A 25,398-nucleotide genomic window follows, 5' to 3' on the forward strand; every position below is an offset into this window, starting at 1 on the left:
TTGTTTCCAGCTTCTGGCTATTACAAATAAAGCTGCTACAAACATGGTTGAGCAAATGTCCTTTTTGTATACTTGAGCCTCTTTTGGATATATGCCCAGGAGTGGTATGGCTGGATCTAGAGGAAGCGCTATTCCTAGTTGTCTGAGAAAGCACCAGATTGATTTCCAGAGTGGTTGTACAAGTTTACATTCCCACCAGCAGTGGAGAAAGGTTCCCCTTTCTCCACAACCTCTCCAGCATGTGTTGTCACTTGAGTTTTTGATCTTGGCCATTCTCATGGGCGTAAGGTGAAATCTCAGGGTTTTTTTGATTTGCATTTCCCTAATGGCTAGTGAGATTGAGAATTTCTTTAAGTGCTTCTCTGCCATTCAGTATTCCTCTACAGAGAATTCTCTGTTTAGCTCTATTCCCCATTTTTTAAGTGGATTACTTGGTTTGCTGCTTTTCGGTTTCTTTACTTCTTTATATATACTGGATATTAGCCCTCTGTCAGATAAAGGGTTGGTGAAGATCCTTTCCCAATCTGTAGGCAGTCGCTTTGTTTTGATGACGGTGTCCTTTGCTTTGCAGAAGCTTTTCAGTTTCATGAGGTCCCATTTATTGATTGTTGCTCTTAGAGCCTGTGCTGTTGGTGTTCTGTTCAGGAAATTGTCTCCTGTACCAATGAGTTCTAGGGTATTTCCCACTTTTTTTTCAAGCCGATTTAATGTGTCTGGTTTTATGTTGAGGTCTTTGATCCACTTGGACTTCAGTTTTGTGCAGGGTGATAAGTATGGATCTATTTTCATTTTTCTACATGTAGACATCCAGTTGGACCAGCACCATTTGTTGAAGATGCTATCTTTTTTCCATTGAATGGTTTTGGCGTCTTTGTCAAAGATCAGGTGTCCATAAGTGTGTGGGTTTATTTCTGGGTCCTCTGTTCGGTTCCATTGATCCACCATTCTGTTTCTATGCCAGTACCATGCAGTTTTTAAAACTGTTGCTCTATAGTACAACTTAAGATCAGGGGTGGAGATACCTCCAGAAGATCTTTTATTGTAGAGGATTGTTTTAGCAATTCTGGGTTTCTTCTTATTCCATATGAAGTTGAGAATTTTTCTTTCCAGGTCTGTAAAGAATTGTGTTGGTAATTTGATGGGCATTGCATTGAATCTGTAGATTGCTTTTGGTAAGATGGCCATTTTTACTATGTTAATCTTGCCAAGCCATGAGCATGGGAGATCTTTCCATCTTCTCATATCTTCTTCTAATTCTTTCTTCAGAGATTTGAAATTTTTTTCATACAAGTCTTTGACTTCCTTGGTTAGGGTTACTCCGAGGTACCTTATGTCATTTGTGGCTATTGTGAAGGGTATTGTTTCCCTAATTTCTTTCTCAGCCCTTTTGTCTTTTGTATACAGGAGGGCTACTGATTTTTTTGAGTTAATTTTGTATCCGGCCACTTTGCTGAAGGTGTTTATCAGCTGTAGGAGTTCCCTGGTAGAGTTTTTGGGGTCACTCACGTATACTATCATATCATCTGCAAATAGTGATAATTTGACTTCTTCCTTTCCAATTTGTATCCCCTTGATCTCCTTCAACTGTCTTATTGCTCTAGCAAGGACTTCCAGCACTATGTTGAAGAGATATGGAGAAAGTGGGCAGCCTTGTCTTGTCCCTGATTTTAGTGGGATTGCTTTAAGTTTCTCTCCATTCAGTTTGATGTTGGCTATAGGTTTGCTGTTTATCGCCTTTACTATATTTAGATATGTGCCTTGTATCCCTGATCTCTCCAATACTTTAAACATGAATGGATGTTGGATTTTGTCAAATGCTTTTTCAGCATCTAGGGAGATTATCATGTGGTTTTTTTTCTTTCAGTTTGTTAATATGGTGGATCACATTGATGGATTTCCGTATATTGAACCACCCCTGCATACCTGGGATGAAGCCTACTTGGTCATAGTGGATAATATCTTTAATGTGTTCTTGGATTCGGTTTGCAAGTATTTTATTAAGTATTTTTGCATCAATGTTCATAAGGGAGATTGGCCTGAAATTCTCTTTCTTTGTTGAGTCTTTGTGAGGTTTAGGTACCAAGGTGACTGTGGCTTCATAGAATGAGTTTGGTAATGTTCCTTCTGTTTCTATTTTGTGGAATAGTTTGAAGAGAATTGGTGTTAGCTCTTCTTTGAAGATCTGGTAGAATTCTGCGCTGAAGCCATCTGGTCCTGGGCTTTTTTTGGATGGGAGACTTTTGATGACCGCTTCTATTTCTTTGGGGGATATAGGACTATTTAGTTGATTTACCTGGTCCTGATTCAGCTTTGGTAAGTCAAATCTATCAAGAAAATCGTCCATTTCATTTAGATTGTCAAATTTTGTGGCATATAGACTTTTGAAGTAAGTCCTAATGATTGTTTGGATTTCCTCAGTGTCTGTAGTTATATCCCCCTTTTCATTTCTGATTTTGTTGATTTGGGTGGTGTCTCTCTGCCTTTTAGTTAGCTTGGCTAAGGGTTTGTCGATCTTGTTGATTTTCTCAAAGAACCAGCTCTTGGTTTCATTGATTCTTTGAATTGTTTTATTTGTTTCCAATTGATTGATTTCAGCCCTGAGTTTGATTATTTCCAGCCATCTACTCCTTCTTGGTGTGTCTGCTTCTTCTTTTTCTAGGGTTTTTAAGTGAGCCATTAAGGTGCTTGAATGAGCTGTCTCGAATTTCTTCTTGAAGGCACTTAGTGCTATGAACTTTCCTCTTAGCACTGCTTTCATTGTGTCCCACAAGTTTGGGTATGTTGTTTTCATTGATTTCTAGAAAGACTTTAATTTCTTTCTTTATTTTTTCCCTGACCCAGCTGTCATTTAGTAACATGTTGTTCAGTTTCCATGTGTGTGTAGGCTTTTTGCTATTTCTGTTATTGTTGAGGTCCAGCTTTATTCCATGGTGATCAGACAAGATACAAGGGATTATTTCAATCTTCTTGTATCTGTTGAGGCTTGCTTTGTGACCCACTATATGGTCTATTTTGGAGAAGGTTCCATGTGGTGCTGAGAAGAAGGTAAATTATTTTGTGTTTGGGTGTAAAGTTCTGTAAATGTCTGTTAGGTCCATTTGATTCATGACCTCTGTCAGAGACATTGTTTCTTTGTTTAATTTCTGTTTTGTTGACCTGTCCTTTGTTGAGAGTGGGGTGTTGAAGTCTCCCACTATTAATGTGTGGGGATCTATATGTGCTTTAAATTTTATCAATGTTTCTTTAACAAACGTGGGTGCTCTTGTATTTGGGGCATAGATGTTCAGGATTGTGATGCCTTCCCGGTGGAATTTTCCCTTGATGAGTATGAAGTGACCTTCCCCATCTCTTTTTATTAATTTTGGTTGAAAGTCTATTTTATCAGATATTAGAATGGCTACTCCTGCTTGCTTCTTGGGTCCGTCTGCTTGGAAAGTCGTCTTCCAACCCTTTACCCTCAGGTAATGTCTATCTTTGTGTCTTAGGTGTGTTTCTTGTATGCAACAAATTGCTGGGTTTTGTTTACATATCCATTCTGTTAATCTGTGTCTTTTTATTGGAGAGTTGAGTCCATTGATGTTGAGAGAGATTAATGACCAGTGGCTGCTAGATCCCTTGATTTTGATGTTGGCTGTGGTCATCAGGTTGTGTGCTTAGTTGCTTTTTGTTTTACTGAAGTGAGGTTATTTATTTCCTGTGTTTTCTTGAATGTAGCTAGTTTTCCTGGGTTGTATTTTCCCTTCTAGTGTCTTCTGTAATGCTGGATTTGTTTGTAGGTATTGTTGAAATTTGTTTTTGTCATTGAATATCTTGTTTTCTCCATCTATGAGGACTGAGAGTTTTGCATGGTATAGTAGCCGGGGCTGACATCTGTGTTCTCTTAGGGTCTGCATGATATCTGTCCAGGCCCTTCTGGCTTTCATAGTCTCTGTTGAAAAGTCAGGTGTGATTCTAATGGGTTTGCCATTATATGTTACTTGGCCTTTTTCCCTTGCAGCTTTTAGTATTTTTTCTTTGTTTTGTATACTTACTGTTTTGATTATTATGTGGCGGGAGGATTTTCTTTTCTGGTCAAATTTGTTGGGTGTTCTGTAGGCCTCATGTATTCTAATTGGCCTCTCCTTTAGCTTGGGGAAATTTTCTTCAATGATTTTGTTGAAAATATTTTCTGGGTCTTGAAGAAGTGAGTCTTCTTTTTCCTCTATACCTATTATTCTTAGGTTTTGTCTTTTCATATTGTCTTGGATTTCTTGGACGGTCTGTGTCAGGAATTTTTCGGATTTAACATTTTCTTTGACAGATACATCAGTTTCTTCCATTGTATCTTCTACACCTGAGATTCTTTCTTCCATCTCTTGTAGTCTGTTGGTTATGCTTACCTCTGTAGTTCCTGTTTTCTTCCCTAGATTCTTCCTTTCCATTATTTCCTCCATTTGTGTTTTCTTTAATTTTTCCAATTCTATCTTCAGGTCTTGAGTTGTTTTGTTTACTTCCTTCACCTGTCTGATTGTACTTTCCTGTTTTTCTTTTAGTTCCTTCAACTCTGTTTCTTTCATTTCATTCAGTGCTTTAAGCATTTCCTTTCTAAAGGCCATAAACTGTTTGGCTGCAGCTTCCTCTATTTCTTTACGGATGGCAATATTCTGTTTGAGTTTATCTTCCTCTATGTCTTTACATATCTTATTTGTTTCCTCTGTTATCATCTTCATGAGCATAGTTGTTAGGTCATATTCTTGGATTTCAGTTATGCTGGGGTGTCCAGGGCTACTTGCCCCTGGGTAACTGGTTTCTGGAGATGCCATATTGCTCTGTCTTTTGTTGCTTGAGCTTTTACACTGGCCTCTACCCATTGTGCTACCTTAGGTGTTTGGGGTTATTTTCTGGTGGTTCCCGGGGATCCTGTGGTGGAGAGAATCCCCTTTGCAGAAAGCTGATTTTTCCTGAAGGATGTCTTCTCAGCTTTTTGAGTATAGTCCCTGAATGGCTGGTGTTTTTTCAGGAGTTGCTCACCTCAGGGATATAGACCTGAGTGGTAACTGTGGTCTTTGTTAGTCGAGAGGGTTCTCCTCTCACCCAGGGAAGTCCTGAGGGCAGCTGCCCTGTTTCTGGGTTTCTTGTTGTAAATTTAATGATCAGCTGCTATGACCCAGTTGGACATCAGGCGAGCAGCAACTGTTTGTGCCTGTGTCTGGAGCACAGCTGAGTGGTGGCCCCTCTGGTCTGCTAGACTGCTAGACTTTTTCTAGGGAAGGATTGGGTGATTTAGGTCAGTACAGTTTCCTTCCTTCCCTGTGGATTCTCTGGAGACACGGACTCCCAGTGTCTTTTTTGCCCTGGTGCACACTGCTCAGTGTCTGCCAGCTGGCTGGCCGCAGAAACTGCCTGTGCCTGGAGCACAGTTGAGTGATGGCGGCTCAGTCTCCGCCAGCTGTCTCGTGCGCAGGAACTGCCTGTGTCTGCCTTTGCGGCCTTTGGGAGCCTAGGTGCCTCCCTAAGCTGGGTAATTTTCTGGGGACCTTTTCAGGTTGGGGGTGTCGGCTGAGCGCTCTGAGATCAGACCAGCCGTTTCCCTCCCTGTGTGTTTGCACCGGACAGTGAAACTCATTCACTGGTGCCCTGGTGCCCACAGTTCTACCTCAGGTGGCGAATCAGGCGCGCAGGCAGGCAGGGCTCTGTGCCGGAGCCTGGGTCTCGGGCTTTGGCTCCAGGCTGGGTCCTGGGGTGCCCGTGGAACCCACCCGAGTCTTTTCCAGGGGATGTCTGGGTGACCTAAGACCGGTCCCAATCGTTTCCTGTACCCTGGGGTTATCTCTCGACTGAAAATTCCAATCGCTGATAGTGTGGTGCGCACGGTTCAGTCTGGGACCGTGACCAGAGACACTGGCTTGTGGCTCTGGGCTGGGGCTGGGGCTGGTGGCCAGCAGCCAAGGGTCTGGCGGAACCGGGATCTCTTTCGCGGTTTAGCCAGGTGAGTTAAAAGCTGATTGAATCCCCCACCGTGGGGTAGCCTCTCACCTGGGAAACACAATGACTGTGTTTTATGGCCGCGAGTTCTGATTACTGGTCACTGTGCTGATCCTGCTGCTGCTGCTCAGAATGAGAGTCCTCCCGGCACCGCCATCTTGCCCCTCCTCCTCAGGATGGACGTTTTTAACCTTGGATGAAACTGTTAGATAACAGTCCAACATGATCAATATATACTGTATTTATGTATCAAATTATCACATTGTATCCATAATTAACATAATTAAAATGACAGCTAATTCTGAAAAATAAAAAATAGTAGTATAACCTAAAGCTCAAAAAAAAAAACCCTAAGTAATCCACAAAAAAATAAACATTCACTTCTTTTTTTGTATTTTTTTATTTTTATTGGTTACAGTTTATTCATTTTTATCCCCCCTGCAGCTCCCTCCTTCCTCCCCTCCCAATCTCACTCTCCCTCCCCCTTCTCTACCCATACCCTTCCCAAGTCCACTGACAGGGGAGGTCTTCCTCTCCTTCCTTCTGATCCTAGTCTATTAGGTCTCATCAGGAGTGGCTGCATTGTCTTCCTCTGTGGCCTGGTAAGGCTGCTTCCCCCTCAGGGGGAGGTGATCAAAGAGCAGGCCAATCAGTTCATGTCAGAGACAGTCCCTGTTCCCGTTACTATGGAATCCACTTGGATACTGAACTGCCATGGGCTACATCTGTACAGGGGTTCTAGCTTATCTCCCTGAATGGTCCTTGGTTGGAATATCAGTCTCTGAAATGACCCCTGTGCCCAGATTTTTTGGTTCTGTTGGTCTCCTTATGGAGCTCCTCCACACCTCTGTCTTTCATAAGATTCCCTGCATTCTGCCCAAAGTTTGGCTATAAGTCTCAGCATCTGCCTTGATACCCTGCAGGTTAGAGCCTTTCAGAGGCCCTCTGTGGTAGGCTCCTGTCTATTCCCTGTTTTCTCCCTCTTCTGATGTCCATCCTCTTTGCCTTTCTGAATAGGGACTGAGCATCTTAGCCAGAGTCCTCCTTCATGATTAGTTTCTTTAGGTGTATAGATTTTAGTATAGAATTAGTTTATCCTATATTATATACCTAATATCCACTTATGTGTGAGTATATACCCTGTGTGTCTTTCTGCTTCTGGGATACCTCACTCAGGATGATCTTTTCTAGATCCCACCATTTGCCTGCAAATTTCACTTCTTATTGCTGAGAGGCCCCACATTATGGCTCACACAGAGAAAATACTCAATTTGTGCGTATAGGCTGGTTTTTATCTAAAAACTCATTAAATTAGGTCAAATTAGTTTGTTCTAGTATATGTTAACTTCTTTAACCACTAAAATAACCTTGATCATTTTACTTAGTAGCACTTTCTAACCACAAACTAACTTTTTGTTGACTAAAACTGTTTTAAAACATTAAAACTGTTTAAAAACATTTTAAAACTGCTGCAATTGTCTAAACATATGAGCTCATTTCCTGGAAGTTTTAATGCAAGCTTAAAAGTAGAGTTTCTGAAACAAAAAAATTTACAGAGGACTAATATGCATATAAAGTGAGTCCCTGGTTTGTGAATTTTGTAATGGAGAATCGCTCATTTTTCTGTAGGAAAATTGCTTTGTTGGGTAATGTGGTTATCTGACAAGCCTTTGTCTGAACACTGGAATCTTTATTGTTTCATGCAATTTTAAAGGCCTGTCATGCAAGTCAACAGGTAAGGCTTTCAGAGTCAGCAGGAACTCAGTTTTAGCTGTTTATTAAATTTGCCTTAAGAAAACAGTTACATTAGTAGCTGGCACAGCTAAAAGAACTGTTCATATCCCAATGAGTATTTGCTCATGTTTACCAAGGTGAAAGCCATTATTCCTTGTCTGAAATATGCATGAGTGTGTGAAGTATTAAAACCTAGCACCTTTGTTCAAATTCTGCCAGGCAGTTGGTTTTCTTCCCTATGAACCACAAGCCAGCTCTCTTTGGAAAGGCCAAGAAAAGTCTAACCTCATACACAAGACATGGATCTCCAATAGAAACTTAATTTTCTAGAATCAGAATTAGAAAATAGTTTTTAATTAACTGACCACTATGTTGCTCACACACACACACACACACACACACACACACACACACACACTTTGAATGATTAAGAAATGATAATTTATGAAAGTATCACATGGTGTTGCCCTCTCATGGTTGTCTGATGAGATCAACAGCGTGTACCTACAACTACACATTCTGCAAGGAACACCCCCCCCAGAACTCTATTAAGTAAAGTTAAATCTCCTTTTAACAACACTGTGATGCTGCCCTTCTCCTTTTTGAAGCTAGATAGATCTGGCTCAAAGGTCAGATCTCGTACTTAGTGGCTGTGTAGCCTTAAGCACTCCAGCTATTATCAAGCTTATTTTAGGCCTTTGCACTCTTCTGCACCCTGGGGAGAACCCTGCAAGGCAGACATTTGCTGTTCAACATTTGAACAACATTTGTTGTTCCATGAGGTACGTAGAAAAAAACAATCACAGAGTGGTCAAGTGACTGATTCAAGTTCACAGTTATAGAACATGTCAGAATTCAGATACTAACACAAGTCTTTCTACCCGTCTCTATCTCTCCAACCCTGCTATTCTTGGCTATAAAACGTACAATAAAAAATTTACAAGTGAAGACTGAAAGAAAAACCATGAGGAGAAGTGCCTAGTGGGTCTCCAGCATCTATTTGTCTTGTGTAACTCTAACTTCATTTGCCATCAAACAACTCCGTTTCTTCCTCCCTTTATCTCCTAGCAACCAGCATTCTACTTTCTGCTTCTGTAAACTTGGTACCTCATGTGCATGGAATCATTTATCATTCTGTGATTATCTTCTTTGTTAACAGTCTCCTGGGTCCAGCCGTGGTGCTGCAAGCAGCAGGACTGCCCTTTGTTTAAAGGCTGATGAATAGCTCACTGTGTATACCATCCTCAAATTATAATGCTTAGTGTAAACAATGGTGTTTTTACTTTATTACAGTGCAAAAGCTATACACATCCAGGAACAAACACTGCAAATTCTGAAATTCCATCTTTTCCCAGGCCAGAAAGATGTGGTACAGTCCTTTGTCCTGCTGCTGGGCAGAACCAGTGAGCTAGAAAACTCAGTCACACTGTAGAAAGACACCGTGCAAGGACACACAGTGGACTGAGTTTATGAAATGCATTTTTGACTCACAGTGACAAAACTCCGCAAGCCAAAGCCAATCCACTCACAAGCGAAGGATACAAAGTGATATCTAGACAGAAGTGATCAGTAATGTCTTAGTTTGCTTTCTAGTACAGTAATAAAGAACATGAGCAGAAGCAATAAGGACATTCTCTAAACTATGTTCATAGCAGCTTTATTTATAATAGCCAGAATCTGGAAACAACCTAGATGCCCCTCAACCGAGGAATGGATACAGAAACTGTGGTACATTTACACAATGGAATACTACTCAGCAATTAAAAAAAAGGAAATCATAAAATTTGCAGGCAAATGGATGTAACTAGAAGAGATCATCCTGAGTGAGGTAACCCAGAAACAGAAAGACAGGCTTGGTATACACTCACTTACAGGCTCATATTCTTAACTTGAGGTTCCATCATCCTAGAGACTCTAGCCTGTGACAAGTATAAGTGCTGAGATCTAGTGTATAACACAGCACCTACAGCTGACAATACAGCATTTATACTTAAATATTATTGAGAGGAGGGACTGTAGGCTAGATAATCTTCACACACACACACACACAGTGAAAAACTGCAAGGGAACTGTTCTCCAAACAGCAGAAATTGTCACAGTATACACAAGATCTGCACAAATTTGAGCCAGTATGGATGAGGAAGGTGAGCATGCCTTACCCCTACTGGAAGAGCTGTTGCTGCCTACTGAGAGAGAATGAGTCCTTCACTTTAAGAGCGTGGCCCCTCGTAGGTTGACCCATGCATCAGTGGATAGCCAAACCAAAGGGTTCGTGAACAACAGAAACAAGACTTAATTGTTTTGCTTTTATTTCAAACACAGTAAGTTGGGTGGGTGGGAGGGAGGTGGAGCTATGAGGAAAACTAGTAGAGAAACAGATGCAGAACAGAAAGGCAGTGTGAGCTTAACTGACCCCAGAACCACACAGTATGCTGACACTTACATCTAGTGCTTTCTGTCTCACAGAAAGCTGATGGGAAGCCACCTTGAAGAGACTGTATCTAAGAGTCTTGCCTTAGGATTCTTATACTGTCCTTTCCCTCAAAATTCATAAGTCCTACTGTGCTGCTGGAGCCTGCCTACTCCATGGTGCCCATAGTACATCAGTGAAGTGGTTTCATTTAAAAAGAAGGGTCAGCTTACCAGGCCACAGAGGAAGACAATGCAGCCACTCCTGATGAGACCTGATAGACTAGGATCAGAAGGAAGGAAAGGAGGACCTCCCCTATCAGTGGACTTGGGGAGGGACATGGGTGGAGAAGGGGGAAGGAGGGTGGGATTAGGAGGAGAGGAGGGAGGGAGATACAGGAGGGATACAAAATGAATAAACTCTAATAAATAAAAAATAAAAATAATAAAAATATTAATTCTAAAACAAAAAAAAGGCTCAGTTGGAAGGGGAGGAGGACCTCCCCCATCAGTGGACTTAGAGAGGTGCAGGGAGGAGATGAGGGAGGGAGGGATTGGGAAGGAGGGAGGGAAGGGGCTACAGCTGGGATACAAAGTAAATAACCTGTAATTAATATACAAAAAAATAAAAAGTTATAAAAAAAAGAAGTGCAGAAGAATTCATTAGGGTGCAGAATGGAGTGAAACTTGCATTTCCTTTTTTAAGAGTGCAGCCAGGTAACAGGTGCCAAGAATAGAGCAGGGAAGAATTGTGTGCAGATACTGGGACTAGAAAACAGTCACGGGACACCATAAGAGCAACAACTGATTCACCCCTCCAGACAGCACAGCTGACTGCTCCACTCTATCTGCTGGCTTGGCATTGAAGACATCAAACAGCAATGGAGGTAGGTCCAGAGTAAACTCCAGCTAGAGAATTTTTGTTTCCTACTGCCTCATTACTAGCGAGCAAGGAGACAAATGCTGTTCCAAATAGCTCTGGTGGCAAATGATTTGCACATGACTGGTAAGGCTTTGCTGTCTCCAAGGATCACACAGAGCAATAAGACACGGGTAAGTGTGGATTGTTGTTAAAAGTATGAGTCTGTTTCTCTAAGACAATCAGTCTTGAAAACAGCGCATAATACCTGATGTAATCTCCCTGGAAACAGAGCTAAGCTTTTTGTTTATGATAAGTTGTCCCTACATGCTTCTTGTCACAGCGGCTGTACTGAAACTTCCTGCCACCCCCTGAAAGCATTGAAAAGTCATGATTCTTCCAAAAATTCATAATTCTCCATCAACTGACTGTGAAGATAATGAAATGAATTAAATGCTACATAAGTAATTCATCCATGATTTTTAAAAGATCAATGAATTGCAAGAAAATGAAAACCCATCTAAATAAATTAAGGAAAATAATGCAGAATATGCACACTAGATTCAACTAATGGAAATTTGACGGGAGTCCTAAGTTTATGAAACAGATGTCAACAACAGATTAGTTCAAGCAGAACATTTTCAAAGTTTGAAGACATTCATGAACGAGAACTTGCAGACATAATAAAGAAACAAAAAAACTTGACAGAACACAGTCCTTGAACCAAGCTGTGTGAGATTTCTCATACCTTGTGAGAAAACTCCAAGTAGACAAGAGTCCTGTAACCTCTGTTCCTCCACAGCATAGGTTGTTTGTGGAATGTAGTCTCCACCCCTTCCCTGGTATGTTGGGGAGGAGTGAGTTCACTTTATTATTCATTACAGCTGGTTACTGTTATCTGTTTGTTTATATGCCTCTAAGGACAAACACATCTCCCCACGTGCAGCTTGTCTTTGTGATTGTGTACTTTCTCGGGTGACTCTTCTGAACCCTCAGCCTGCAAGTTGTCTAATGCTCTGAATAAAGTTGGCTATTGCATGAGACCTTAGTGTGACTCACTTTTAGGGTCCACCCTCCCAGGAAGGGATTTATTTAGCTGATGACTCCATATCACTGTTCACCAGCTAAGGAAGTCAAGACAGGAATTCAAACACAGCAGGAACCTGAAGGTAGGAGCTGACGAAGAGGCCATGGCCATCGGTCTTCATGGCTTGCCCAGCCTCCTTTCTTATAGAACCCAGGGCCACGAGCTCAGAGATGGCATCACCCACAGCAGGCTGGGCCATCCCCCATTGATCGCTAGTTGAGAAAATGCCTTACAGCTGGACCACATGGAGGCATTTCCTCAACTGAGACTCCCCTCCTCTTTGAAGACTCTAGCTTGTATCAGGTTGACCTCTTGTCAATCTGCACACAGACAAATCATATGTTAAAACTAACCTTTCCAATTCTCAAGATCTCATACTAATAAATACCCCAAATATAAAATATTACAAACTTAAAAGTTTCACTGTCTTTACCAATTCAAACACCTTAAAGGTTGTGTCTTTAAAAAAAAAAAAAATTTCAAAGTCTCTTTTAAAATCCAAACTCTTTGTAAAACTTTAAAATATCTTTAAAAGTACAAATTCTCTCAATTGTTGGCTACTATAAAAGAAAAAAACAAATTAAATACCTTCTATTTCAAGAGGGAAGAACAAGGGTGCAGTCACAGTCTGACCTAAGTAAAAACAGACTCTAAGAGTGCAAATAACTCGGTGTGCAATCTCTGGGATCCCCTCACCATCTTCTGGGCTCTTCCAAGGGTCTTGGGTCACTTCTGCAGCTCTTCACAAGCCATTACCTGTACTTCCCTCAACATTGTTATCTTTCAAGCTCCCACACCATAGCTCACCGAGTTTTGGACACTCAGCAGATTTTCCAGCCCCAAGTTCCAGAGTCCTTTCACAATCCTCCCCAAGACAACGTGATCAGATCTGACACAGCAGTACCCCACTATCCTGATGCCAACTTCTGTCCTACGTAAGGTTTCTATTGCTGTGATGAAACACCTTGACCAAAAGGATTTATTTGGTTTATATATCCAGAGTCATGTCTAATGCACGAAGCCAAGGCAGGAACCTGGAGTCTGGTACTGACACAGAGACCACGTAGGAAGGCTGCTTACTGGCTTGATCCTTGTGGCTTGTTCAACCTGTTTTCTTCTAGAAGCCAGGACCGCCACCCCAGGAGTGGCACCACCCACAAAGGGCTGGGCCCTCCCCTATCAATCACTAATTAAGAAAATGGCCTACAAACAAGAATTGGGAGATGCATATTAAATGGAATACTTTATAAATAATTTATACATTTTAAACTACACAACCTCCTGTGTGATGTGATGAAATCTGCTGACACGTTGCTTCATTTACTCTGACCTGCCTGGGATGAGAAACATCCCTTTGTGTAGTTTACTATATCCTGCATATGCTACCTGCCTACCAGTCAGGTAAAATCCCCTCACTCCCTGCTCTGCAAGGTTTTCAGCCTTCAAGATGCAAGTCAGCTCCGGGAAGTTTTTTGTGGGTCTTCACACATGAGAAGGAATAAGAGAATAAATAAGGGATATATCTCTTGACTACAACCCACGGGTAAGGTAAATTACCAGGTGATACTGCTTGAAGACACAGAGTTCAGAGTCAATCAGACAGATTTACAGACCCTGTGATCCTGAGCAGGCTGTCCTGTCTCCCAAACCAGAGCAAACAGTCTTTGCCTCCTGGTGTGTTTGTGGCGCAAGCACAGTCACACAGGCGGTACCTCTTAGGAATTATTTTCTTCTCTGACCCAAAATAGACAATATATTAAAGACTAACAATTGTAAGATATACAACAGTGGATTGCTTGCACCTTTATCCTTAGAAATGCAGCATCAGAGAGAAACTCAGTGGCCATGTCTGAACTCTGGTTAAGATCCTCGGAGGGAATGCCACATGACCATTTTAAACTCATTCCCTGGGCCGCAATGTCACGACATAAAAATCTTTTTAATGTTCCTTATATTTAAGACTTTAAATGTCATTAAATCTTACTAATGATCACATTTCGTTCCTATATGATAATAAAGCATCAAACTAATTAGAAGCCAACCTCAGACATTAATTGTATTTTCTATTACCAGTCCTTTCAGACTATTGAGCTCCAGTGTTTATTGGTCTCAATTTAAAATATTGATGGGACATCTGATTGCAGGGTGGGTAAAATTCAGTGAGAATCTAGTGTTATGAAAGGAAATACATACATTGCAAAGCATAATAAAGAAGTCACTGAAATTTGAAAATAGATTATACATGTGTACTTCAATTCACTGAAGTATTAAGCTCTAGAATCTTTTTAAGATATTTTAACTAAGATAGCTAAACAGTGCTTTAAAAAATCCCTGTGTCTCTTGAAAAATTGCCCAAACACACATTTGTAAAATCACTTAAAGTCTGCTGGAGTGGCCAGTGGCACTCGGTAGGCACTCCTCATGCTAGACCCCCCGCTTCCTGTCTCATTTTCAATGAAAATGGAGCAAGTGCCTATTGATTAGAGCAGTTTTGAAGAGACATTAAAATCATGTTTCCTACAGTCTTTTCAGGGGAAAGGTCTGTTACTCGGGGAAGGCTGGCTGATGACAAAATGCTACCGAGAGGCTTCAGGGCTAGAGGTCCAGCCAATTACATCCACCTCTCCTGGAAGCTTAGAAGGAGCAGGACACTAGAGCGTCCATCCATCTTCTCTGCAATTCTTTAACGACAGGGCGCTTGGGAAAGGGGATTGATGTTTAGAGCAGGGCTATAAGTCGTGTTTGTGGAGCCCACAGCAAGGGTACAAAATAGAGGCCCATTTTCATACATCTAAATATCTGAAACTTACTATAACAAACAAAACATTTTAAAATGAGGGATGCCTTACTAAAAAAGAAAAAAAAATGATGGGATGTCTTTTTTGTTGTTTTCATTTTCTCCCCTACAACAGCACAACCATTGCCCTAGTGAGCAAAGTTAAAGTCATCCAAAAGACTTTTGAAGAGCTCTCCTGGACCCTCACGGCATCAATCCAGGAAAATACTTTGTGGATCACAGATGAGTTGTTCTGGGCTCTTAATTTGTAGTGCCTCAATCAGGTAGCCAACCTTTTCTGACCTTGTCATTAGTAACCCTCAGAAAACTTTTGACAAAATAGGCTTTCATCATCCTGTGGTAGCAAACATAACAGTGTTGGCGCAAAGCACAGGTTTGGACGCAAAGGCAATATGAGCTCACTTATTCTGAGTCAAGTAGGAATGTCTGAGGCCTGGGGGCGTGGATTTGCATTGTCCTGAGTAACACATGCAAGGGAATAGATCATGTGAATTTTTATATTAAGATAACAAGGGAAATAAATCTATCGATTTACCAAACACATTGGTGGAGACATTAGATCAACAGGCTACCACAAAGTGGGTAATCTCTTCCAGAGATATCGAAAGTTAGGTTAACACCATCCTTAGCTTTAGAGCTGATGGTGTTACTTTGTCACAGGTGGGAATTTACTCTCAGTTCTCCTTTTTATAATCCCAATCCAGGTGATGGCACCAACCAACGTGGGTAGGTCTTTTCACTCAACTAACCTAATCAAGACAATTCTCCAGAGGCATGCTCAGAGATTCCTCTCACAAGTGATTCTCAAGCACATCAAGTTGAGAATTGAAATTAACTACCACAGGCAGTCTAGAGGGTTTAACACAGACATATTTGTTTGGGGGAATTTCGTTTTCCAGATTTGAGTTTAGAATTCTCCCATTGCATGCTCGTACATGATGTGTGGAAAGTACACCCTCCCCTGCTCCCCTTTGCCTCCACCTGTGATCTTTCAAAGTATTTGTTAGCCCTCCTGTAGCATGTATACAACCACTGCAGCTTTCAGGTAGCTCTGTCCAGGTAGCCTAAGTTCCAGGGAGATGGAGTGCACATCAGGCCTTTCACAGGAAGGTCTGTGGCTCCAGAGGCACCTTTGAGAGAATATAGGTAAGAGATCAAAGGTCATGGGTATCAAGGATGTAGTCTGCAATAACCAGAAGGAAACTGCCTGGCCCCACAGACTGTTCATCCTTGATGAGAAATGTGACCAGCATGAAATGGAGAAGGTCCCTTCAAATAAAAGGTGGTTGCAGCTAGAGATACACAATTCACTTGCCTGGCAAGTAGGAGGTTTGGTCTCCAACACTGGGGGAAAAATAGAGTTTTAGATTTCTTTACTATAAAAATAACTAATGTTTTCCTCCCACTCCCTGGAGGTGTAACAGGCCTGAGACCTTAGCACCAGTTAACACCATGTTGGCGGCACTATTCTGACCCTATAATGCAGCAAGTAGGTCACAACACCTGCCAAAATGATAACAAAGACCTAATCCAGCAAAGACATAGCACATAGTTGCCCGTGGCTTCTACAGTTCTGATTCCCACTTACTGTTCTTTCCAACCAAAGTATGTCTACAAGGATGTGGGTTTTGTTCATAAAAGACAAAAAAGTATTGAGGTTCAGGGCTGCATAATTTGGGTGAGTTCCTCATGTAGTCACTGACCAGCAATACAGACTGTCTATTTGACTTTAAGAGTGTCCATGTGAAAAAGCGCCAGATTGATTTCCAGAGTGGTTGTACAAGTTTACACTCCCACCAGCAGTGGAGAAGAGTTCTCCTTTCTCCACATCCTCTCCAGCATGTGTTGTCACCTGAATTTTTGATCATAGCCATTCTGATGGATGTAAGGTCAAATCTCAGGGTTGTTTTGATTTGCATTTCCTTGATGACTAAGGACACTGAGCATTTCTTTAAGTGTTTCTCTGCCATTCTATAATTCCTCTCTTGAGAATTCTCTGTTTAGCTCTGTACCCCATTTTTAATTGGATTATTTGATTTGTTGCTTTTTAACTTCTTGAGTTCTTTATATTAGCCCTCTTTATATTAGTTCTGTATATTAGCCCTCTGTCAGATATAGGGTTGGTGAAGATCCTTTCCCAATCTGTAGGCTGTCATTTTGTTCTAAAGACAGTGTCCTTTGCTTTACAGAAGCTTTCAAATTTTATGAAAGAAAGGGGAGGTAGAAAGACCTGGAACAGGCAGGAGCTCTAAAAGGAGACCAACAGAGCCAAAAATACTGAGCCCTGGGGGCCCTGAAGAGAATGATACCCCAACCAAGGACAATGCATGGAGAGGACCTAAAACCCCAGCTCAGTCCCCAAGTGGGGTCTCTAGTAAGGGGAGCAGGGACTGTCTCTGGCATGAACTCAGTGGCAGGCTCTCTGATTGCCTTCCCCTGGGGTGGGTTGGGGAGGGGAATGCAGCCTTGCCAGGCTAAAGAGGAAGACAATGCAACCCGTCCTGGTGAGAGCTGATAGGCTAGGGTCAGGTAGAAGGGCAGAGGACATCCCCTATCAGTGGACTATGAGAGGGGCAGGGAGGAGATGAGGGAGGGAAGATGGAATTGGGAGAAGATGAGGGAGGGAGCCACAGCTGGGATACAAATTGAATAAATTGTAATAAATGAAAATAATTTAAAAAAGAAAAAACAAAGTGTCCATGTGTTCTCTGTGGAATTACCTCTCAACATTCTGGAGGCACCAGCAAGATTCCCAGAGAAATGGGGGGCATGAATTTCCTTGGCCAATAACACTGGGAACAGATGGGGTGCATAACCTGAGACATTCCAGGGCCCCACGAATATCTCTCACCCCTTAGAGGGGTACAAAAGCATAATCCAAGAACAATAGCATGTTTTTGAAGAAACTGAGCACACACGCCTCTTGTCTTGGTTTCTTGGAGTTTTCTCAAAAGCACTCAGAAATGTCCTCACATGACGCATTCTCAGAGCATGTTCCAACAGACGCCTGTTCAAATGTCCCTGCAGTATCTTTGTAGGTCATGGGTAGGTTCTTCCGAGAATACTAGAGAAGAAATGGCTTCGGCAAGGAGCGGATTGAGTCCTAACTGTCACACTGTATTTCCTCGTTGGTGATGGCATGCTGCAGATGAGAGTAGTCCTGCAAGACGGACGTGCAGCAGTCATTCTGAATGGTCTGTGTATACGTCTTCTGAAATCCACGTCTTCTGAAATACACGTCCTTTTTTAGTGCTATGGATTTCCTCCAAGCTTGGCACCAACGATTTATAAAACATGTGCGCAGTCTGAATATATACCAATGTCCTTATCAGACAGTGGTTCTTCAAGTTATCTCAAAGGAACATCAATGAGTCTTGAGTATTCTTTGATATTTGCTTTGGAAGCCTAAAGCCTGTGACAAAATACAATGAGTTGAAAGAACATAAATAGAGTTTGAAGTAGTTTGGTTAGAAGGAAATGATTCAAGTATAGCATTAAATTTTTCTGGTTTTCAGAAATTTACAATAAAAGAAAATCTTGCTGTTTTATGAATGTATAGAGGAACAATTTTTTAAAAACACTGTAGGAGAAATGGAGAATGCCTTTGATGGACTGATTAGTATACTGCGCACAGCTGAAGAACCGCTGAGCTTAAGGATAGAGATACACTCAACAGAAACTTCAAACACTGAAAAATAAAGAGAAGAGACTAACTACAAAACAGAACAGAATTCCCAAGGATAGCACAACTTCAAAAGATTTACTAAATACATCATCAGGTGAGGAGGCCATGGGAGAAAGAGAGAGAGGGGAGTGTTAAAGTAATAATGAGTGCTTCTCCCAAATTAAAAACAGTCTCTCAGAAAGTTCATAAAATACCATGTAGAATGTATACCCCCCCAAAAAAAAACCACAAACAAACTTAAGACATATCATTTTAAAACTGAAAATTAAGAGAAAAAAAAATCCTTGAAAATGCCAGAAAGGAAAAACATCTTTTCCATAGAGGCAAAGATTTAGTGTTGAGAGAAGAAAAAAAGCAACCTCAAACTTTGTGTTCCTCAAAAATAAATTAGAAACAGACTTCCTTAGATAAGCAAACATTGAAGGAAATTGTAGCCAATTTAACTGCCTTATAAGATAGAATAAAAGAATAAAAACAATATAGGTTAGAAATTCAGGGCTACATAAATAAAAGTATTAGAGAAAACAATATAAAAGCTTGTTTTTCTCATTCTTTTTTAACTTTTTAAGTTAACAAAGTCAAGAATTTAGTTACTGTCTATACATGCATGTGTCTATGTGCTTATGAGTATGTGAGAGCTTTGTTATTTTTTACCCTTTCTCCTAGCCCCACTGTCTTCTCTTTCCATACCCCCCATAACCCTCTTTTCTAATTTTATATCATAACTTTGTAACCATTTCCTCTCATTTGAAGCAGCGCCTCATCCAGAGAAGAGGGAGGTCCATAAGACACAGGATGTACTGGAAACTTACAAGAATCAAGATGTTCCTGAGGGGCTGGAGAGATGGCTTAGCAGGTAAGAGCACTGGCTGCTCTTCCAGGTGGCCAGGTTCAATTCCCAGGACCCACATGGCAGCTCACAACTAACTGTCTGTAATTCCAGTTCCAGGGGATCTAACATCCTTATACAGACACACATGCAAGTGAAACACCAGTGCACATAAAACTAAAAAATAAATTATTTTTTAAAAAACATATTCCTGAAATGTTTAAGATCCACAAGGCTGCTCCCCAAAGTTACATAAAAAGTAACAATTTCTAGGAAGGGGACTCTTAAGATCAGCTGAGCGGGTTTATAACATAGGACAAACCCACTAAAACCTGTGCATCTAAAGAAACTAAGCAAGAGAGAGGACCCTAACTAAAATGTCCAATCCCCATCTGGAAAGGCAAAGAGGATGGACATCAGAAGAAGAAGAAAACAGGAAACAACCTAGGAACCTACCACAGAGGGCCTCTGAAAACCTCTGCCCTACAGACTATCAATGCAGATGCTGAGCCTGATGGGCAACTGTTGGGCAGAGTGAAGGGAATTTTATGTAAGAACTGGGAAATAGTAAGAGCTGGAGAGGACAGGGTCTCCACAAGGAGAGCAACAGAACCAGAAAAATTTGAACATAGGGAACTTCCCAGAGACTCATACTCCAACCAAGGACTATTCATAGAGATAACCCAGAACCCCTGCACAGATGTAGCCCAGGGCAGTTCAGAGTCCAATTGGGTTACATAGTAATGTGAAGAGGGACTGCCTCTGACATAATCTGATTGGCCTGCTCTTTGTTCACCTCCCCCTGGGGGGAGCAGCCTTACCAGGCCATAGTAGAGGACAATGCAGCCACTTTTGATGTGAACTGATAGACTAAGATCAGAAAGGAGAGGAGAACCTCCCCTATCAGTGGACTTGGGGAGTGGCATGCATGCAGAGGGAGGAGAGAGGGTGGGATTGGGAGGGGAGGAGGAGAGGCTTATGGGGGGATGCAGAATGAATAAAGTGTAATTGATGAAAAATAAAAAAAAAAGAGAAAAAAAAAAGATCAGCTGAGCGGCCATCCCAAGCTCCACTGTCTGGCCACTAGTCCAGACTGCACCAGGCCCACAGCACCAGGAACACCCAGTTTAGATGCCTTCCTCCAGCCCATCCCTCCACCGCCAAACACCCAGCTTTCCTGAGCTTCCTGCTGCCCTCCCGAGTGCCAATGCCTGGCCACCACTCCACTGGCCTTCACCAGACCCACTGTCCACCAAAGCTGCCCACCAGAGACCTGCTGAACCAGAAACTTCCAGGTGAGGCCTGCCTGCCCAATACCTGCTGTGCCAGAAACATCCAGGGACAACCAGATGGCTAACGGCCAGGGTAAGAACACAAACAAGAGTCAGGGCAATGTGGCACCTTCAGAGGCTAGCTATCCTACTACCCAAGTCCTGGATATCCTAAACTGAATCCACAACTGAAACACAAGAAAATGACGTTAAATCCAATCTTATGAAGATGATAGAGGCCTTCAAAAAGGAAATGATTAAATCCCTCAAAGAAATATAGGAAAATACAATCAAACAGGTAGAGGCCTTTAAAGAGGAAATAAATAAATCCCTTAAAGAAATACTGAAAAATACAATTAAACAGGTGAAGGAAATGAATAAAACTGTTCAACACCTGAAAATGGAAGTAGAAGCAATAAACACGTGCACACACACACACAAACAGAGGGAATTCTGGAGATTAAAAACCTAGGGAAGAAAAAAAAAAAAAAGAAAACCTAGGGAAGAAAACAGGAACAAATGTAAGCATCAGCAACAAAATACAAGAGATAGAAGAGAAAATCTCAGGCCTAGAAGATACGATAGGAGAAACTGATACGTCAGTTAAAGAAAATTGTAAATCTAAAAATTTCCTGACACAAAACATCCAGGAGATCTGGGATGCTATGAAAAGACCTAACCTACGAATAATAGGAATAGAAGAAGGTGAAGAGGCCCAGTTCCAAGAACCAGAAAATATTTTCAACAAAACCATAGAAGAAAATTTCCCCAATCTAAAGAAAGAGATGTCTATAAAACATAGAAGAAACATACAGGACACAAATTAGATTGGATCAGAAAAAAAAAAATCTTTCCGCCATATAATCAAAACACCGAATCTACAGAACAAAGAAAGAATATTAAAAGCTGGAAGGGAAAAAGGCCAAGAAACTTTCAAAGGCAGAGCTGTCAGAATTACACCCAACTTCTCAACAGAGACTCTATAAGCTGGAAGGGCCTGGACAGATGTCTTGCAGCCTCTAAGAGACCACAGGTGGAGGAAACCGTGCCTGGTACTGAAAACCTAGCTTCCTTAGGCTAGTCAGGTCATGGACTTTAGAAAACAATGTATAGTCGCACATTTTGAGACCAGCATAATTCCACACTACATCCTAAATCTTATTCTTATATTCACAAACAGTGTAGCTACCATTTCTCACCAAAGAAGCCTCTCTTTCCAGCAAACGGAGGCTGTCAGAGTAAATGAAACTACACACAATGTGGAGATCAATGGATCATAGAGGGCCCAGTCCCAACCAATACATCTACAGCTCCTGCATCTGTGTCTTAAGTACCATTACTGAAGATGAGTCAGGAAGGTTGTTAAAAACCAGAATACCAGGAAGTCTGCTGTGAAACAGTCTCTCTTAGAAATGACTGCATAACAAACAAGAACAATGCCCATACCAACAGAGATGCTGATGTGAAGGGGAAGTTTTCATCAGGGCCAGTCCCTAAACAAAGAACTATAGTCAACCAATGACTTCTAGGAGAATTAGCCTCTCCCAGTGATGAGCTACCTTGTTGGTTGTCCAGGGCTGAGTGATCAACCCTTGAAACCATATAGACACAAACAACAAAAACAGTCAACATGCTCTCTGTGTGTGTGAGTGTGTATAACAATAACAACCAAAAAAAAAAGAGACAATAAACTTGAGGGGTGATACAGGAAGAGTTCAAGGGAAGGTATCTGGGAGGGGCTGGAAGGAGGAAAGGAGGAAGGGATGTAATTTTATTTCAATTAAATCAAATTTTTAAAAAGCAAAAAAAAAAAAATTGAAATGAAGCACACAGAACAAATTTATTCAATGGGATAAAATACAGTTATATAGAATTAGGAAAGAAACCCAAAAACGTCTTGGAAGAACAAACTGGGCAGTTCTACAACCTGGGAATAAGGAGATGCTGGGCAAAAGAGCATCTCCCTCAGAGATGCCCATATCCTGCTCCCCAGACCCAAGAGTACATCCTCTTACACGAAAAGAAGAACAAATAATCAGTTGATGCTGACGCAGGAAGAGCATAGATGACCCTGGTGGACCCAAGAGCGGAAGAGGGAAGTGAAAGAGCAGAATCCGACCAGGAGGAGATTAAGCAGGTTGTGAGAAGCCGAACTGGGGTACTGGAGAGCAAACTCTAGAAAAGCAGTAAGCACTCTTCACCACTGAGCATCTCTCCAGCCCTCAGAGTAACTTCTGAATTGCATTTGATTTCCAACTAGACTCAATGGAGAGAAGGGGAGGAGGACTAGGGAGAGCAGGTAGCTTTTGAGTGCTGAGATCTCCACACTCACCCTCGGGTTTCTCTGGACTTCTGAAACCTTTCAGCTGCACCGGGCGCAGCCATGTCTCCCCCACCCACCCACCCCCGAGCCTGTGACTATTTCAGGAACACACAGACACCTTCATCCCACGGCCAACTTGGCCCAGGAACAGCAGCATGGTTTGTTTTTTAATTAAATTTTTAGTTTTTTACATTAATTACATTTTATTCGCACTGTATCCCAGCTGTATCCCACTCCCTCATTCCCTCCCAATCCCACCCTCTGTCCCTCATCTCCTCCCTGCCCCTCTCCAAGTCCACTGATAGGGGAGGTCCTCCTCCCCTTCCGTCTGACCCTAGCTTATCTGGTCTCATCAGGACTGGCTGCAATGTCCTCCTCTGTGGCCTGGCAAGGCCAGCAGAATGGTTTGTTTTTGTTCTGTTCCTGGCAAAATATCCCTCTAGGAATACTTTAGCAAGCAGGTCTCCACTCAGCTTTACAAGGACAAAAAGTAAAGGCGGGATCTAAGTCTTCTTCCTTTGGAAAAGGCTCACTAAGGAGCAGGGAGGCCTTTGGACCCACAAAGAAAAACATACTGAAGACGTGTTTTGACAGACCCGGCATGGCCAGCTTGGTGATCATGTCCTACTGTGTCCAGTTCCTGATTTGTAACATTTAACTGGAAGAGACAAACTAAATGAATGAGAGGAACACATCAGTCTCTGCGGGATCGCCGCCTACATTACCTACAATGATTTAATTTGTGGACTGTTAAAGGATTCAGTTCCATGAAGCACAGGAGATCCTGAAATTTTTGCCTCTGTGTAAAAAAAATAAAAAAAATCAAGGGAGAATTTTAAGGTACACTAGTGACTTTGTGAAGTTTCCTGGTAAAGTATTCAGTAAAGTATTCAAGGGCCAAGAAATTCTATAGTTTGCAGATATCAAAGAGTAATAATAAGAAAACCCCTGTTCTCAGGCAGAAATGGGTAGAAGTTCTTCCACTTTGAGATAATTGACAAGTTGGCGCCTCATCCCTCCAGAGGGATCTGTTTTGCTACACTTACAAAATGAATAAAATTAGTTGTTTTCATTTATTATTTCGCCATGGGAATTTCTAGCAAATGTGTCCAACAGTAACTTTAAAACAAATCATTCTCTCTATCTTATTTCCGTTTCATCTAAGAAAATTCCACAGAGGGGCATTCCCTGTTATCCTCTTCCTCCAATGCTAAAACATTCTTCTCCAAAGACGCTTCCTTTTTCTACATAACAATGGCACTTTGTTCTGACAGATGTGTTTTAAATTTCCTGGCACAACTGTACATCACATTCAGACTAGCGGGAATCAAGAAGCCAACTGATACAGTGTGCTTTAAAGTATTTATGAAGTAATCACGACCAGTGTGCAGCTGCTCTCCTGCTTCTCCATAGATAGAAGTGCTCTTGGCATGCTTTGCTGATTGATTATGTAAATTTCCTTGTTACACTGCCATAGCAGAAAACTCCTCAGGCCAATGAGACGGCTCAATGGGTCAACATGCGTGATGCTGGGCCTGACAACCTGAGCTCAATCCCCAGGACACACATGATGTAAGGAAAGAACAGATTCTGTATGTTGTCCTCTAAATTCCATACATGCTCATCATATGCAAGCCCATATAAGTGCATACACATAGAGGATAGATAGATAGATAGATAGATAGATAGATAGATAGATGATAGATAGACAGACAGATAGATAGATAGATAGATAGATAGATAGATAGATACAAAGATAGACAACATAGGTAGATACATAAATTATAAATTGATGATACATACATAAATATAATGTGTACATGGGACATAGACAGGTAGGTAGATACATAGAGAGACATTAGAAAGCAGAGCTCTAATAACTTGATGCCTTTTTCTCTGAAAAACTATCTTTCTGGAATCTAGGAGAGAGCACTGTTCATACTAATAACAGGAATAACATTTGGCTCAGGGAAACCTTATCTCTATTCAAAAAGTTATTCTGTACCAGAATATCTCACGAAAGTCCTCTTAAGGTCCTTGTTTGAAATGAATTGTCCTATAAGTGGCTATAAATAGGTGGCTCGCGTAGCTATTCGTGTCGACTTAGCATGGGTAGATGGTATCTTCAGAGCTCTTTTACCAACAGTGTCATCTGGTTTTTCCTGACATGCTGCACAGGCTTGAATGAATGAATGGAATTACAGATGATTCTTCAGAAAAATCTACCTTGAAGTGGAAAATACATCCAGAACACGTCAGTCCATTGCTGAACGGTGTTGGAAAGTTCCAGTGACTATAAATAGAAGTTCTAAATTGAAAATGTCATTTTGACCTTCCCCTACTTTACTGCTGTGACTTTAATAGTTTCTCTGGATGTCTTAATTTCCTTGAGTACAGCATGACCACTTCCTAGGATTAGTGGGTACTGTGTGATCTTTTC

The sequence above is a fragment of the Meriones unguiculatus genome, chromosome 15, assembly GCF_030254825.1.
Source record: "Meriones unguiculatus strain TT.TT164.6M chromosome 15, Bangor_MerUng_6.1, whole genome shotgun sequence".
Taxonomy (NCBI): Eukaryota; Metazoa; Chordata; class Mammalia; order Rodentia; family Muridae; genus Meriones; species Meriones unguiculatus.